The following is a 17,362-nucleotide window of genomic DNA, read 5'->3' as shown; positions in this document are numbered from 1 at the left end:
GTCTTTTAAACGGTATAACATAACCATAACCATAACATAACAGTGGTACTTCATGTTGGATTAAATTAATTTAATTTTATGTTATTTAAGATATCCAAAATTGCATTTAAACTTCTCCTAATCGATATCGTGAGGGCCGAATTGTATGTATTCATCTTTACTTTCCATTTGTTGTCATAAAGTGAAATTTTTACGAATTTCAAAAATATTGTAGAAAGATTAGTAAAAGATGCAAAGAAATTATATATTGAAAAAAAATATATATTGAAAATTTAATATCCAAATCTTGTGTTGGCGCCCCCTAAGGCGTGCGCTCGTATTTTTCGCATGCATCGCATAAAATGTAGGACCGGCCCTGATTAATACTTAATTTCATATTTTAAGTGAATTAATTTGTCACATCCTGTTCATATGTGTATCATTCAATCTGCCATACATATACTATATCTTATATTATTCTAATTTCTGGCGCATCTCAGCTGCTTTTTGACAATAATAATGTGGACATTTTATTTTTCTTATTCATAATCATTATATACATATTCTAACATAGTCTCGGTTCGTAAAAAATTGAAATTTTTGGCAGATGATAGTTTTCATTAACTTCCCGTAGGGTAAGTTATTGTAATGGGCCGAAAATCGGAATTGAAAATTTTAACATTTCTCGACGTTTTGAAGGTTTCTGAACGTTTTGGCATACCTCAGAAAAAATGTATGTGTGTGTGTGTGTGTATGTGTGTGTGTGTATGTATGTATGGATACAAATTTCCAGTCACGTTTTAGGGCGCACGGATCAACCGATTTGAATGGTTCAAAAAACATTCGATTCCTATTAATAGGGAAAAGAGCTGATTAGTTTTTGGCAAAGGCAGGTCCAGCCGTTTCGGAGATACGGAGCAAAGAGTGCAAAAAATAGAAATCGAATTTTTGAGAGAACGGAGTATCTGATTTGAATGATCTAAAAAACATTCAATTAGTAATGATTGGGAGAAGTGCTTATTAGTTTTTGGCAAAGGCAGGCCCAGCCATTTCGAAGATACGGAGCTAAATATGTAAAAAATGGCAGTTTTTGAGAGAACTAAGGGTCCGATTGAAATGATTCAAAAAACTTTCTGCTTGTCTTAACAAAATAATTGATTTGTTTTTTTTTTTTTTTTTTTTTTTAGTTTTTTGTATATCGAAAATATTTCAGATTTTATTTTTAATTCTGACTATAGTTCTAATATACTTTACAAATAATTTCAACTCTGCAATTCAGTTTATATAATTCTCATAAATATTAGACAATGTTACAATATTTATAATAATCTATTTTAAAACATTCAGTATACCTCGAACATTTCGTTACGGTACGGGAAGTTCCAGCAATTTGTCTTAAGGCACGATGCCATAATTGCCTCAACACAGAATTCCACTTACAGCTAGTTTGTTTTTAATGCAAACAATACATGTAGTTTTTTGCATTTTTTCCATTTATTTCTACAATATTGCACATACATCCCAGTACTTTATAATCACATACATCCTAGAAAATTTCCTTAACAAACTTCAGAAAGATTTATTAAAATCCGAATAATAGTTTAGGAGAAGTATACAGTGATTGCTTGTAATTTAATATGAACTTTATATAATAGCAATAAAGATCAAATTGATTCTACGTTTTAGTTAGAAAACGTTTGTATGTGAAAAAGAGAAGGGCTGAAAAGGGTTTTTCTGGCAAATATTCGATTGTTTTTCGCCGTAAGAACCATCCTTGGACTTCAACGAACATTTAAAAAAAAGAATTGGCCAAATTGGTCCAGGCGTTGTTGAGCTATGCGCTTACCAACACATTTTGCGATTCATTTTTATATTATAGATTATACAGATTACAATTTCAATTTTAAATTAAAATGAATTTGGTGAAAATTGTTAAAAAATACGTAAGCACTTTATAGGTATGATAAATAAATGCTCCCAGGATGACTTTTTTGAGATGTATATTCTACCCGAGTATTTTGTAATTCTTCGCAAATAATTTTTGAAATGTTGTTCACATACCAAGTTTAAAATCTGTTTTTTTATATTACTTATATATTATATAATGTTTGCTTTTATTATTCTTCAATCCACACATTCCGCAGAATATGAACGTTTTCTCAATACTCCTATTCTGCGCTATAAGACGCCCTATTTCGAGACGAGACGAGCTCACTTTCACGTATGATTCTTTTTACAAGTTTGTAAAAAGCTCTCGTAGAATTGTTACCTATATTTTGAGTTGGAAGCAATGGGATATATTATGCTGAGTAGTCTCATATGATCAAGGTGGGCTTGTTCCTCACCTTAACCTAAATGTGAAACTCCTAGAAGAGGAGTCCTTGACCCGCCAAGCGCAACACGGAAAGAAAGCGTTCTAATAAGATGGTCGATGAATTTTTTACTCATAATTTTATACTTCCTAGTATTATATTTTTTGGTGATGCTTTAAATATACCTACCTTATAATCGGTCAGAATAGAGACTTGAAAATTGGGGACAAACAATCAAAGTTTTTTGGCGACTAACTTTTATGTTTTTGAATATGCTTTCAAATCTAGTTCAGAACATTGATATTACTAATTCCTTTAAAATCGACAATCTAGGATACAAATTATTAGTCATATTTGCACAAAAACAAATCAACCGATAATATTTAATTTTATAAAAGCGCAAATATAGCTATTAGATTCCCAGAAGAAAGCACTGGATATATGCACATCAACATATCATATTCTCATAGAATATCTCATATTTTTCACAACATTTAACACCGCATTTAAATTTAAAATTACTACCATTTTTTCTGATTTTTTTATTGTAGATATCTTATATTAAACACAAAGTGAATGATTACATGTATTAAATTTGAATTTATGTTACATTCACTTTTATCAGTGATATTTTTTTTTAAATAAAATACTAACAACTCTTTATGACTTTAGAATTGAAAAATGAAATTAATGACTAATAAACTATTTTGATTATCTGCAAAACTTTATGATTTAAGAAGGATCTTTGAATCAAACTGCCTAACCTAAATTAGATGTATTTCAATTTTATTTTAAATACTAATGTCAAAGCTTCTCTTTTATTGGGATTATTGATTAATTAATAATATTTAAAATATTATAAATTTGTCAGATTAATTTCTAATATCCAAAATAATTGATAACTGAAATTTATTTTTCATGCGCTCACAATTAGTGGGATAATAATTCGGATAATGCCTTTTAAAACTCTTTGCGATTTAGATTTTTTGCATTGTATATTTTGTTCATAATAATTAATTGTATTAATAGTTGACTGATACGTGTAATTTTTAAATATCGATAGTTTTGAATAAAATGCTTTCTTTTTATTTATTTATAAGAAGCACTATTCCGTACTTGACCATTTATAAAATTCATTCATAATTATTTGACTAATATAAAATAAAGATTATCTGATACAACAATACACAATAATCATATACTACTAAGTCATTGTTATGGTTAATGAATTAATTTTAACCATGATAAATGCTATGGATATAAAAATTTATAGCGAGATTCCCGTTATGATCAATTGCAATTGATTAACTGTAATTGATCGATTGTTTTTGATTTTTTTTCATTGCATTTCATATTATTTTTAGTTTTAGGAAAGTTTATTTTGAAAAGCAATCAGCAGAAAAAGTTGAGTCAGTAAGGTTTTTCATTCACAAGAATTACAAAACTGTTAGATCACAATTTGCATTATACCGTTTGCTGTTCTTTCAGCTCTACTTTATTGTTTAAACTAAAACAGTAAAAATTTTATATATATGATGTGGGACTACAAATTGAAGAGTAAACTATTCTAAAGACTATGCTTATGCGTTTTATGATATACAAGCCTACAATAAACTTATATTATTCCTTCATTCTTTATTGTCTGTTATACAATCGACCAAATTAATTTGATAGGCTATATAGGCTCCAATAACATATCCGCCTAGAGGTAAACAAAACAATAACTGCATATAATTTTCATCAATTTATTTCTATGCACTAGCACATAACTATACATTTAATTCATATTTGTCATCCAATATTTATTTATTTGTTCAACATGCCACAATGAGTTGATATCAACAGAAGTTCGATCTTATTTTTTCTTTTTGTTAAGATTGAAATACACGAATTGGACGTCTATTCACCTTTTTTTGTCTTTTATTGAACCCTATTAGGGCTCGCCCGTAGGTAAGCGGTTAAGAGCGACGCGACCTGAGTCAGAGGTCCCGGGTTCGATACCCACTTCGAGCAGCCTGTTGTCAGGAAGCAATGACAACGATTTTCACTTGGAAATATAGATAGCAATATGTTTCCCTCACCCGGCATTGCTGCACCAATAAAATGTCAGCCCTATTAGATTAATTCTAATAACAAATTCATCAAATATGGATGGATTAACCATTGGGTTATCTAAAAAATACAAAGTAAGGAGAAGTTTCAGCCCAACAGCTCATAGGAAGTAAGGTTCTGATTGCTGTTAAAAAAGTATTTAAAAAAAAAATGAACCTTATTATCTTCACTTCATTTTGCAGAAAATATCTATTGATTGTGATTCGAATCTCAATACGAATGCATAGATAGGTTTATTCACATTATTATAACAAATTTGTGTACTTTTTTTACTGGGTATCCGAATTAAACATTAGAATTGTTTTATTAAAAATTTTAATATTTTTATTAATTCGGATTTTGTATCAAATTCATATATAAGGGTGCGTGGTGTTATCATTTTGTACTGAACTAATATTATTAATAGCCAAACTAAATTTTAATCACCTCATAAAAGTGAAAAATTATAATAAAATTAAAAGTTGTAATGTACTGAAAAATTATTAGATTTTACAACTTGAAATATTTTGGAGTGTACTCGAAAAATTATGAATAGCACTCATCAGTAACAAAAATCGCAGTTTTATGTCTAATCTTTTTCAAAATAATAGTGAGCTTCCGGATGGTAAAGAGTCACAAAATTTTCAGTTTCGAATTTTGCCGATTTCAAGAGCATACCCCACGAGATAGTATTCAGACATTTTTTAAGATTTCGAATTATATGTTCAATGTCAATTAAATGATATCCGCTTCGATATTTAGTCTCTATGAAGTTAACGCAGTGTGAAAAAATAAGTTCAAACCTTACTAAATATTTCAAAATTTAAAAATTTCAAATTTTTCGAAAATGTATTTTTTTTTCAATAATTTCAAATTTCTCAAAAATCTATTTTTTTCTTTTAAACAAATTTCAATCTTTCCAAAAATTTTAGTTTTCGGTACGATGCCATGCACCATCAGCTAACAACTTATTTTATCGAAAAACTAATATAAATATATAAAAAAGAGCCTTAGCGCTTTCCCTAGTAGGTATATTTAATTGCAGGCCCTGTTTTCTCTTTTGTAATCTGACATTATTGCGATTTATGTTGAAAGCATTTAATTTCAATCAGAATCGTCGACTTGGCTTGTATTTTGTATCAAGTACACGCAGGAGCAATAGATAATGAAGACATAGAGAACCATTGACCTTGAACTGCATTCTGCTGATGTCATTTGTAAACATTAGACACGGACATAGAATCGGTCTTGTGTTATTGTATTTTATCAATAATATTTTATAGTATGTGTATCTGATCATTTAGTTATAAACCATAGCTATATCTATTTCTATTCCTCATTAAATTTTGAATGAAACATGTGTAACCGTGTACAAGACGAACGTAACGAGATTCGGCAAATTACAACATTTTTATTTTATAACCTATACTTCTGTCGTTTCATATCGTATTATATTTAGTTGTTTTACGATATATGGACATAATGTAGCGTGGGGTGCAAAGGTTCAATTTGACTTTGAGTAATTATATTGTGAAAACCAAACCAATTATATCACAACAAATAACACATATCAAACAAAAAATTACCTGACTAAGTTTAGTAAAAGCTAATCCCAGTTAATTCATCATTTTAGAAATATTTTCGCTGTTTTTTAAAAATTTGTAACCTGGTCTTTTTTACCGCATTGGCGCGATAAAATGAGACGGCCAATGGGCAAATATGTTTGACCGGACCAGATCCAAAGTTTTTTTTTTAATTTTAAAAGGATTTTATGAAATAATAGCTACTTTATTCAACCAATGCAAAATATAATTTTCACAGGGACATTTTTCCACAGATAATACTGTATATAAACTTGATGTGGTATTCTATCAAAAAAAAATCATCAGCATGGTTGGAATAAATATTGATTTAACTTATCTTTTGTAAAATTGTCTTTTTAACTTAATTTACTTTTTTATTTACTATTTTTTTATTGTTTACATCATTGCCAGGGTAAAAGTTCAGTTGGTTCTTTCACCCCACCCACGTGTACGTATACTTAAAAATTATATTAATGTCTCATAAACTAAATAATAGGCTTCACAACGAAAAAACTAACAACGAAAGAATTTTTTTTCTTTTGAATTCAAACATTTCCGTTTACCATGTCTGCCACATTAAAAGATGGAGATTTTAGAAAAATTACTTAAAATTTATTGAGATTTATATATGTGATACATGTGAGTTTATACAATTTTTTATCGACGATTTTGAGAGCACGGTTCCTATTGCCGTGCTGATCAGTTTTTGGAAAAGACAGCTTCAGCCATTTCGGAGAAAAATGTATTAAAAATGGTAAATCAGTTTTTGAAAGAACGGTGCGTTCCATTTGAATGATTCAAACATCGTACTTGTTTTGATGAATTGTTTAGATTTTTGGGAAGACAGGTCGAACGGTTTTGGAAATCCAGAAATAAAGTAAAATAATTGCCATTTAGAGGCCAGAAATGATCATTAGAGATTTTAATAGTACAATTTTGTTTACATTTCTATGGGCTTCCTATCAAGATTTATAATGTTTAACCGTTAGACTGCAATGTGATGCTATCGTGTTTCGAAATTTCATCAGAGCGAAAAGTGCAATAAGTGGTCATTGCAGTTTTTGAAAGATCATCCGATTTGAATGATTCAAAAAACATTTTACTGGTGTTGACGGTGGAAGAAAAAAATGTTTTTTTTAAAGGTTCGATCTGGTGGTTTAAAAACATTAAAAAGTACAAAAGTTTCAAAAAGGTTAAAAAAAATCAATATTGTCCCAAATATTCAATATTCTTAAAAATCTAACTTTTCTAAAATTTTCTAAAAGTCGTCATTCTTTTATAACAATTTAACTACAATAAGGGAAATTCCAGCAATTTGCCTTGAGATACAATGGCATCGTGCACCATGCATCAATCACAATTATATTGTAGAGCTTCTTGAAGTAACAATTTCATATCAGTGATATACATTTGATATCGTTCAATACGTTTTCCGCATCAAGGAATTGCTTACTAATATCGATTCATTCAACACGATTGAACTAGATAGAGGGTCAAATAAATTGACTGTAGCCATTTTAAACTCGTTGGACTACACGAGCATATTTTTCAATTTAATTTATATGTAAATAAACTAGTGATTATAAAGTACGACAATGGTGGCAGGTATGATGTTTTCCATATTATTTAATGAATAATTAAAAGTACACATACTCTTTGGATAATATGTTTTATATACGAATCTCAAGTTTTCGGAATATTTTGTTAAATAATTAACGATAGGTTAGTTATTTGTGTTTCTATAAATAATGTGATACTTATAAAACCGATATTAATATATGATAACTCGTAAAACCGATATTAATCTATAATGTGGTGATCTTAGCTTTGAAATGTGTATGCCTTTCAAAGTCAGAGATTCTGCCAATTCTGCCTTTTTTGCAGAGGATTTTTTTTGTAATATCTTTCTTGTTGATATTCATTTGATGTGGAAACTCTAAAAGGATATAAATTATTTAATAGGTAGTGTCCTCCGATAAGGAATTTATCCTTCAACGAAGGTTTAGTCAAGATTTTTATGTGGATATACTTTTCTGAATATGTTTTTAAATAAATGATAAATTTATCATCCCAAGAATTTTAATATTATACTTATTATTATTATTATCTATATAATATTAACGTCGTATAAGGTAGGCCATTAAAATCGAAAAACATCGAACATGATTTTTTTAACTTTTAATACTTGTTTTGATGATCTTTTGATTATTTTGGGATTCTTCATAAAAATGGTTATTTATACAAGTTATTAAATATTTAATTAAAATATTGTTGATTTTCAAACATTTTACACCATTTCCATCAATCTTTTTCAATATTGGAATATTGTAAAGCTTATTTAATTTTTAAAAATTATACTAATACTGCAATATCAATTGAATTAACAACAAAATTAAAAAAAAATAATCAGAATTCATAAATTATATTTTGTTAAAGAAATGCATACAAGAAATATGTACAATTTCAAGTGAAGAAGATTGGGTGGAATTTATAGTTTGTAAAATTTCGGCTCTTAGTAATAGTAATAATAGTAGTTTACGTTGATTTATGATCAAAATTTGTATTATAGGAAAAGTTATATATTTTATTTATGTTAATCATAGTTTACGCTGATTTATGATAAGAATTAGAAACAAGTCTATTTTCTTAAGAATAAGTAAGGAATAAATTATCATAGGTATTATTGATGTTTTCTTGTCGTTACTACTTGCCTTGGTAGACGTTACAACTAGCCCCAAACACGAGGTACTTTTTCTAGAAAACTATTGATTGTGAAATAATGAACAATAGTTGTTGAATTATTATTATTTGATTTGGTAGAGGAATAGTTACAGCAACTATCTATCTTTATTTTGTAGAAATATTATCAGTGGATCTCAAGCTAGATCTCAAGATAAATTATCTGATTCTGAGTTTTCACAAGGCATCTTACTTTGAATAAACTTATATCATTTGTTTAGCGACATATGATATAAGTTGCCGTTGATATAAATAATAAAAAAAGAATTACAAATGTACAAAGATAGGATTAGTAATATAGAGAATATAATATATTGTGAGAGACCGATGGTGACATATAGAGACGAATAATATAAGAGAGAGTTATCAGAGACAATAAAGGAGTATTTAGAGATAATGTGTGTTTATTAGAAACAAACAGGAATTAACACATTTATTACATTTACCAGTTATTCACATTTATCAGTTACATATATTATAAACAACACGATATAGCACTGTATAGCATTTTATTTTATATTGATATTCTATATTAAATATTAATATTGAAGTAATTTTGAAAATAAACTTGAATATATGAAGTTAATATAAATTTTGCACAAAACTTGCCTCTATTCAGCAGTATAAACTACTTTGGCAGCATGTAAATATTATGAAAGCCTTGCGATTAGCAAATATTATGAAAGTCTTACAAATGAACTAAAGCTCTTTGCACTAATGTTGTTTTCTACTCGTCCACATTTATCATTAATAATGAGTGTTTAATTATGCAAATACTTTTTATATTTTAGTATTATGTTGTTTTCTATCCACATCTTTGTTTGGCTAAACACTTTTTCATGACTTGGGTCTCGGACAAATTTTACTAATTTTTTGCTTCTTTTTTTATCTCATAATCAGTTAATGAGAAGTTGAACAGAAAACAATGGTAACTAACACTATTATATAAAAGAAGTAACCTAAAATATAACAAACTCCGTTTATTTAATCGTAAAAAAATCATACAATGGTTATCAGAAGCAATATTTAGAATTTTGTATTGGTTTTCTAATTGAAATTCTAAATGGTAACATCGCCGCAAGCTATTTTGTAGGTATGCCTGTATACCTGATTTAGGCATATAATTAGCCTGAAGATTTTATGTTGTCAAATATTCCTCGAGCTTGTCTGAAGCGATTAAAGTCCGGCTTCGGACAGTCTGATATCAAGCAGTAGTCTGTTATATCTGTTTTTGCTGGAAAAAATAAAATATATGGTTTTAATTAAAAATAGCCCTTTGGGGCAACAAATTGACCACAATTGAATAAGATAGGTCCTCAAAAATAAATTAGAAAATGTATAATAGCGTTCGCAAAATATAATTTATTTATTTGAACGTCGATCCGAACATAAAATGTCAGCTTAATTGTTTATAACTATGTGGTTTTTATCTATTTTATTTTATTAATTTTATTATTAGAATTTTTTTATAGTCATTAAAATATAATTTAATCTCAAAATCTTATAGAACACTTAGTTATTTCTGATCGGTGTTCTTATGTATTTAATCAAGTATATATCAAAAAAAGAAATAAATATTTTATTATTACTCCACAAATTGCCTTGAAATATTTGTATAATATATTTATGTGTGTTTATATATATATATATATATATATATATATATATATATATATATATGTATATATATATATATATATATATATATATATATATATATATGGAATAAATATTTATTTATCTCTTACCTGACTCGTGCCAACATATTTGTAACCATATTTTTATAAAGTTTGTTGAATTTTGTATTTAGGAAACCAATTCAAAATTCTAAATATTGCTACTGATATGCATTGTATGATTTTTTTATGATTACCCTATCCCCTGTAGTATGCAATAAGAATTGTTATTAAATTTAAAATCATATGCTTGACTGATTAAATGTGTCATATTTAGCAAGTAGTGTAGTTGTGTACACAGTTGCTTATTTTTTCCATTATTCAAACACTGATAAAATTCGTGCTCGGGTATCTATTTTCCAAGTGATTATGCAAACATGTATTTTAACAATCAATATTTATATAAGTTATCGCTTCGCTTCTGTACATTGAATTTATGAAGATGTTGCCTTTCGCAAACTAATTAATTATGTTTCGCTTTATTAATTAATATATCATTGGAAATACAAATACAGGCGAAATCGAACAAAACATTTATCGTAATAATAAGCGCGTGATGTATTGCAAATAATATATTTGATTTTTTATATTAATTTATCATTTTTATTAAAGTATCACGCAATAAATTTAATGTTACAACTACCGTTCAAGACTACTTTAACGTTTCTGGTATTTCATATTTGGTACTTAATTTTTAGCTTCAACTTGAAAAATGCATCTGTTTTCAGATTAGTTTTATTCAAAATTATATTAAACTTGAGAATTCTTTTAGCAATACATAACTTGTACTGGCGGAAAGGAAGAATTATAAATAATTTCTCACTCTCTAGGGAAGTAATATTATTATTTTTTTATACAAATTAATTTTAATAAATATGTGATAATTCATCAAGCATTTACAGGAGGTTCCAAGGTATCAGACGGTTCCAAAGTATATATAAGTGATAATAGCATGATACGATTAATTTGGTTTATACAGAAGGGTAGAAAAGGGTCCACTACTATTATCTCAAAAACAACTAATGTGATTTTTTTTAACATCAATATTTAAAAGTGGAGGGCAAAAGCAAAAAAAGTGTAACTAGCCATCACTATAAATCAGGAGACTGAATCTAGAGCGTAAAACAAATCATAGAATAGGGCTTAAAGGTTCATCACCATCATCTCAAAAATAACTAAAGTTATTTTTTTTAACAACAGTATTTAAAAGTAGAGGGCAAAAGATGTGTAACTAGCCATCGCTATAAATGGGAGACTAAATCTAGTCATCTCAAAATAACTAAAGTTATTTTTTTTAACAACAGTATTTAAAAGTAGAGGGCAAAAGATGTGTAACTAGCCATCGCTATAAATGGGAGACTAAATCTAGAGGGTAAAGCAAAGCAGCGCTAAAAGAGCATCTTAACATGTAAGCAGAGTTAGGGAAAAATAGATAGAAAAATGACTATGTACTAAATTTAATATGTGTATTTATTTTTTAATAAAAATAAAACTATTACTATGAAAACATTATTTTCAAACAGTAATAAAAATATCATCATATAATTATAATAAAGCGAATAAAATTCTTGTTCATTAGATCATTCAGCCTATTTTGTGTTTCAAATATTTTCCCTTTATGTCGAATAGGAGTCTAGTTAGTTTGTTTTGTTTTTCTGCGTTCTCTTAAAAGTTGTTAAGTTGGCAATGCATCTATAACACCCGATCTGGCTTTTAAACTCCTTTTGAAATTTGGATTATTTTCAACAAATTAGCGTTAATTTCAGTCATAGTGATGACCAATCTATTTAAAAATGCCATGGAAAGCTCTATTGACTCTTCTCTGAATTCACTACCATTAATCAACTTTTGTTTTATTTTTGCTAAGTTAATCGCTCCATTTTTTTAGAAAGTCTGGAAGTTGTTGAAATATTTCTTTAGGTTTATCTTACCTAACACTTTATTATTATTATTTTATTATTATTTCTACTCCGCTGAAAAAAGCGCTAAAAGAGCAGCGTTAAGCAGAATATTATGTGTTAATATATTATGTGAATGTGTAATTCATTATGCATTAAATGAAATATATATTATATGTTTCAAAGAGAGCAGAGCTTTCATTTACTAGCTTTCTCATTCAAAATCAAATACCTGAATAATTTTAAATTAAAAAATCTGTTGAGTGATAATTTGCGCGCTCTGCAAAATAATTTTATGCAACATCTGTTTTATTGTAATAAACTATACTATAGTTAAAGTAAACCAATTAATAAACCGCGAGAGCTGTTAAAATAACAAGAAACAACGTCACATAATAGTTTAGGCGTGGATAAAAATAGCTTTTTAATAACATACTTTATCATAGTGCTCTGTTCGAATTTCAAATGCAAGGTCATTCATTAATGAAACGATACCGAAATCCAATTCTAACATGGTAAACAAGTGGAATTAATTAATGATTTTTAACTAACGTGATTTAGTGTGATATTAGTAAAACGGTCGCTTGTTGTTCGCATAATTCGGCTTGTAATGGCTGAATTATAAATCAGCCTTGAACTACGAATGTTGGCGACAACAAATAAATACGGATGCTGAGACTACAAAGATTCTCAGATGATTGATTGTAGATTTTTTTACTTAAAAGACACTTTAACATTGCTCTATTTTCTGCACATGATACTTTGATACTTATTTATTTTAAAATTTTTATCACAAGTTTTTACTTTGTAAAAAACACAAGTGTTTTTGCTGTTCTATTTGCAATTAATTTATTATTTGCTTTAGTACGTCTAAGAGCTATTGGAATTAAAGATGATTAATCTATGGTTAAATTTATTGCTAAATTTTGTCAAAAAATATTGGAGGCGTGTATGATATCTGTTGCTTGTTTCTAAGGACTACAAAATACTAAAAATGGCATAAAAATTATAGTTAATTGATTAGAAAGAAAATGAACTTTTCTCTATATGAGTTTCAATGATAACATTTAGTTACTGTTTTGTTAGCTTTACATATAGCTATTATTATGTTATAGTAATCGCAAATGATGCGATAGGATGTATGTGCGTGTGTGTATATATGTGCGGATACAATTTTTATCGACGGTTTCGAGAACACGGATTAACCTATTTGAATAATTCCAAGGCAGGTTCAGCCGATTCGAAGATAAGGGGCAAAAAGTGCCAAAAATAATCATTCAGTTTTTGAAAGAAGGGAGCGTCCGATTTGAATAATACAGAAAACATTTTACTTGTATTGACCAAATAAAGAGCTGATTCAATTTTTGAAAATACAGGTTCGGCGGTTTTGGAGATTAAATAATAAAGTAAAAAAATGCAATTTGGCGGTCAAAAATGATCAATAATCACGGATCAAAAAGACGTATGCGCATCAAATTATCAAATATTTTATTAACAAGTACAAATTTTGTTTACATTTATATGGATTCATGATGCTTAACCAGGCTGCGACGCGGCGTTTACGCGCTTCTACATTTTGTTTTTAAAATATCTACGCAGCACGATTGCTTTGAAAATATAAATCTGAATATAAAACAAATGAAAAAAGTCCCTTCTTTAATGAAAAGATCAAAATTTTCGAAATTCTAACGTTTTCAGTTTCCATAAAAGTTTGAAGCTTTTAAAAATTTTTTAGATTATGCTACGGGTAGTTCCAGCAATTTGCCTTAAGGTACGATGTCATTCGCCACTAGTATTTTGAATTAGTATTTTTTATTTAACTTTTTCACAGCAATGCTTGGTAAGAATAAGAATACTTTTACTTGGAAACATATTTTATTCTATATTTGCAAGTGATATTTTACCATATACATTTTTACTTATATTTAGGTGACCACTTTATTTTGCAGTTTTGATATTTGGAATTAATAATTAAATGATATACAATTAATAAACCATGTATTAATAATATATATAGGAATTCTTTTTTTTCAAATGCGATCAATTTATTTCAACTAATATTTTATCAAGCCTAGTTTATGTAGATCGCGCCGTTTTTTATTGTTCAATTTTTTGCGTGATATAATAAATAACATCCTGTAGATGGCGTGCACCATAATATTCCATTTTTACGCTAGACAAGATTATATCAGATACTTTTGCATGTCGAATAATAGTTTCGATTTATCTATCCAGCCCGGTAAAACGCATTTGAATTTGCGAAAGTCGACTGCTGTTTGAGAAACGCTGTAACGGGTATTATCAGGTCGGGACATGCCTTTTTTGCTTTTATATAATTCGTCAATTTACATGGACAATCCATGGTAAATGTATTGTGAATATGGGTGTGTCGCTATTAGACATAAACCTATTGTGATCATTTTGATTTGATAATAGTAATGTTAGTCTCGTAAACAAGTACTTTATTCCAATGATTTTGAAGTAACTAAAAAATTGACGGCAGACAATTATGTTTAGTTCATTAAATTTTTGTTTTAGTAGAAATTTTGAGAAAATGAATAATTAATTCCCGTATGAATAATGTTATATCTACTTGTATGTAAGTATTGTATAATTTAAAAAATCGATTAGCGCCGAAGTTGTGAAAACCCCATTATTATTTGAGCAGGTCAGCTGTTCAAAAGTACACAAATGGCCATTCAGTTTTTAAAAAACGTAAGAACCACTTTTAATTATCCAAAACAGATTCGTTTTGGAGATGACGGGGATGATTATTTCACATATGCATTTGTACATTATGCAATGTATTGAGTGCATTTTTTAGCAAATTTTTGCTCAGTTAACTAATATTTGATATTTTGAATTCACAATTTTATACAACCAATCACCGATGTTTTGTTTCGAGTTAAGCTTTCGCATTTTGATAATTTTATAAAACAAAATGCATGCAAAATAATAAATTACCTTGTTAATCCATATGCGTCTATCTCATTTCAGAACAAATAAATTTATTTTAAACGTTGAGGTTAAACGATCGAATAGAAAAAGATCTAGAAATTGATTACAATTTTTTTTTCAACGACAATCAGAAGACAGGTTTAGCAGTTTTGCAAATCGAATGAAAAAAAAACCATTTGGCGGTCAAACATGATCATCAGAAATATGCACAACAAATTATCAGATATTTTATAAAGATTTTAATAATAGTATAAATTTTGTTTACATTTTTATGGGTTCCATACCAATGTTTATTCGTAAGACTGCGACGCGACCCTTACGTGCCTCTATATTTCTTCTCTAAAACAGGCACGATTGGTTTGAAAAGAAGTTCAAAATTTTCGAAAAATTTTAAAATGTAAAAATATTCTAAATTTTGAAAAAGTGTAATTATTTCAAAAATTCCAAAATTCTCAAAAATTTCACTTTTCCAAAGTTATTAACAAATTATAAAGCTTTTCTTATAATTAAAGTTTTTGCTTCTGTTATAGGTGTCGGCCCACAAGTTACATTTTTAAGGGAAAATAGGATAATTTTGTTTATTAATTCACAGATTTTATATTATGTCTATCGATCTAAAATTTTGAGTTATTATAAACATAGATCTTTATGTTGTCAGGTAATATACATTATAAGTTACAGTTTGTGAATAAAAATGGAAGAGCAAAAGGTTCGATGTTTATATGTGTATTTTCGTTTTCGGCATATTCTTATAACTATAGCTATCTTGAAAACTCTCGGCTTTATGCAAGCGAGCGTTCAAAACACATCATTTCCAGCTTGCTAGTTGTTAGTTATCTGTATGGAACAATCATCGATCTGTTACATTGACGGCGAGAGTTTTCACTTGATGGATTTTCCTCGATCGGAAATTAATTTTCACACGGATGAGAGCGATATGAAAGCAACGTGACGTGACGGAAGGACGGGTCCCGTATCATCGATATTTCCACTAACTGATTGCAAATGTGGTGCATAAGTGAAAGGAGCAGGAAATAAATGAATAGTTCACTTACTGCAAATCACGCCCCTTAATAAACTTCGCAAGAGCCAATCTAATTTGAAACTGATTCTATTCAAATTAAATTGGCACATTTAATGTATCAAGATTTTGATATATTACTACCGCGCTTTTTCAGTAATTTTTGAATTTCGAATCAAAATCCGATCATTTATTTTTAAATTATATTATTATGTGGCATGCCGAGCGAATTGACCGAACTTGAAAAAAATGAAATGGTGGAAAATTTATAGCTTTGCTATAGATTTGTATGGTATCTATAGCTCATTATCAAAAACTGTTGCATCTTCATATTTTAATATTCAATCGCTATTTCTTTACAAAAATTTCTCTTTATGCTAATCATTTAAGTGAAAGGGTGGACAACTCTTGATAGAAATAAATTGTTTTTTTATTTTAAGTGAAATGCATGCTTTATCATAAGGTGACAAACATATGAATTAAAATTCAGTAAAAAACACTCACTGACTGAAAACGTGGTGAAATGTTATTTGATTACTAAAATGGTAACTATGAAATAGAGATTTGTGGAAGGAAAGTGAAAATACAGATTTGTATGTATTCCTTAATTCCGCATTAAAAAATTAAAATACAAAAAATTTACCTCAAAATTGAAAAAAAGTGTCAGGGTTGGACAACCCTTAATACAAATAAATTGTTCTTTAAAGTAACATTCAAGCAATGCAATAATTTCTTACCGTTTGCACAATCTATAAATTAGCACGAATTTTTTAAGACTAAAACTGGCCAATAAATCAGCCATTTTAGAGCCTTATAATACCTAATATTTTATCGAGCTCCATTTTTATATATAAGTTCACAAATTTAGTTACTGTTGTACTGTGAGAAATTTTTAAGTTTTACAGTTAGAATGATTAGAATAATCATTATATATTTCAACTGCATATTCTGTGATTTCTCAGCCAGAAACTGAACCAAGTTGTACTTGGTAGGGATCAATTCAATGAATCAATTATTTAGCGGCTGTAAGTAAAATCGTTCCGTCCGTCACTATAAAATAGAAACAACTATTTAATTAATTGGGTATATATTGTGTATATTGAAA

Source organism: Ctenocephalides felis, unplaced genomic scaffold (assembly GCF_003426905.1).
Source record: "Ctenocephalides felis isolate EL2017-DRISC unplaced genomic scaffold, ASM342690v1 CF-g0.4_SCAFFOLD_01492, whole genome shotgun sequence".
Classification (NCBI taxonomy): Eukaryota; Metazoa; Arthropoda; class Insecta; order Siphonaptera; family Pulicidae; genus Ctenocephalides; species Ctenocephalides felis.
The sequence above is the reverse complement of the archived record's forward strand: the minus strand, read 5'-3'. Positions refer to the sequence as shown.